At 39.8% G+C, this 2,359-nt stretch overlaps 1 pseudogene; it reads left to right on the top strand.

The window, feature by feature from the left end:
• The first annotated feature begins 925 nt into the window (after positions 1–925).
• LOC102008491 lies at positions 926–1,376 on the top strand (annotated as a pseudogene).
• The last annotated feature ends 983 nt before the right edge of the window (positions 1,377–2,359 follow it).

The raw sequence follows: 2,359 nt of genomic DNA on the forward strand, positions 1-2,359 counted from the left end.
TGAGTGTCTGTAGTTGTGCTGCCCTCACTGCCTTGGGGTCCTGAATTGACTCAAAATATTTATCATTCATTTCATGGTCATTTTGACTTTGAGGAAGATCCAGAAGTTGCAGGGTCCAGATTCAGTGGCTAGTGTGGACGAGGACAGGCCGTACTGTTTTATAAGACTGCCTTTCCCTAGGGTGGCCCTTGACAACTGCATTCCCCATAGTTTTTATCACACCTTGTAAAGATACTCAGGAAAGAGGACTTCCAGAGCTGTTTCCAAAAGTGGAAGAATGACAGGATAAATGTGCTAGAAGCAAGAGGAAGTATTGTGAGGGGGGTTCACAGCACTGTGTGTTGTATTGTAGTGTATTTTATATAAACATTCATTGTATATTTTTATCACCCCTTCTATATGCTTTCAAAATGTTCATTTGTGTACACAATGCATATATATTATGATCAAATCCCATCGATCTACCATCAATTTACAAGAAATATAGACTTAAGAAGCTGGGCCTGGTGCACAGGACTATTATCCTAGTACCCTCAGAAGTTTGGACAGGAAAATCGCAATTTCAAACCCAGCCTCGGCAACTTGGTGACCTGGTAAACAAGACCCTTTCTCAAAATAATAACATTGAAAAGGTGCTGGGAAAGCTGCTCATTGTGAAAGCCCTGGGCTCCAGCCCTAGTACTAGAAAAGTGGGAGATACATAACTGCACAATGGGGATGCTGTCAGAAAAAAGTTATAAGTCAAGCTATGGATTTTAAAACTGCTTAATAAAAAAAATTTTTTTAGAACCAGAAATTGAACTCAGGACCTCGCACTTACCAGTCAGGCACCATTCCACTGAGCTGTATCTCCGGCCCCTTAATAAAATGTTTTAAAAGAAAGAAGGTTCTTCACTATCTTTCTTCTTGACTACGAGCTGCCACCATGAAAATCCAGCTATGCAATTTTAGTGGGTACAAGATCTACTCAGGACACAGGAGGAGCTATACCAGGACCAACTGAAGTTTTTCCAGTTTCTTAATGCAAAATGTGAATCCATATTCCTTTCCAAGATAAATTGGATTGTCCCTTGCAGAAGAAAGCACAAAAAAGGATAGTCAAAAGAAATTCCAAAGAGAACGGCAAAGAGTCAGACTGCAGACGACCATCTCTGGTGCATTGCTTGCTAATATAATTACCAAGAGGAATTAGAAACCAAAAGTTAGAAAGAACCAGAGAGCAAGTTATCAGAGCTGCCAAGGCAGCACAATAGGCGAAGCAAACATCTAAAAAGACTGCAATGGTTGCTGCTGAGACCCCCACAAAGCCAGCACTTAAACAGAAGATTGTGAAGCCTGTGAAAACTTCTGCTCCCCACGCTAGTGGAAAACACTAAACTGGCAGATCAGATTTTTAAGTAAAGATCTGTAACTCAAAAGAGAGAGACAGAGATGGACACAGAGAGAGACAGAGACAGACACAGAGAGAGACAGAGACAGACACAGAGAGAGACAGAGACAGAGACAGAGACAGAGAAGGAAAGAAAGAACTGTTTATAGTTTTATTACCTAAACAAAGGCTAGTGATTGCCATAAAGGTCAAGGTAATATTTTTATGAGAAAAGACTGCAAAAGGTTTTTGGATGGCCAGCAAAGTTTCAATGTACTGGTTGGCATTAGAAGGGTTATTTGTTTTATGAAAATTCATTAAGCTAAACTTTGTCTTATGTGAATTTCTGTAAGATTTTGTTTTTGTTTTACAATAAAAGAGAATTTTAAAATAAAAAGAATGAGATTGTAAGGCAATTCCAGATTATCTACCAGCCAGACTGTAGCGAGGCACTTAGAGAATTAGTAAACAGGGCCCTCTTCTACTCCCCACTCAGAATTTCTATAAAGTAATTTTGGATTTGGTACTTCAGAAAGGAATTGAAGAGGTCATTATGAGAAAAAAAATCAAAGCTCTGAAGAGGCCCTTATAGTTCTTTTACGATTTAGTACTCTTTCTTTCAAATTATACAAGTTTCTTTTTTTACTGCACTGGGAATCAAATGCAGGGGCACTTTAGCACTGATTTATATCCCCAAATGCCCAATTTGGTTTGTTTTTGGTTTGAGACAAGGTCTCACTGAGTTGCTCAGGCTACCCTTGAACCTACGGACCTCTGGTCTCAGCATCCATAGTAGCAAGTGCAGGGATAACAGGTGTTCACTGCTGTGGCAAGCTTCCCTCCTTTTTCTTAAAGATGAAGTTTGTCACCTAAGTGGGCTGAGAGGGTGGTCTGAGAGGTCCATTTTTAATTGTTAAGTGCTTTTCGGATCTTTTTCTCTAACACACTCAGGACACTCTGGTTGAGTAAAGGGGAAGCTTCCTAACTGAA

The sequence above is a fragment of the Chinchilla lanigera genome, unplaced genomic scaffold (assembly GCF_000276665.1).
Source record: "Chinchilla lanigera isolate Chin_1 unplaced genomic scaffold, ChiLan1.0 scaffold00002, whole genome shotgun sequence".
Classification (NCBI taxonomy): domain Eukaryota; kingdom Metazoa; phylum Chordata; class Mammalia; order Rodentia; family Chinchillidae; genus Chinchilla; species Chinchilla lanigera.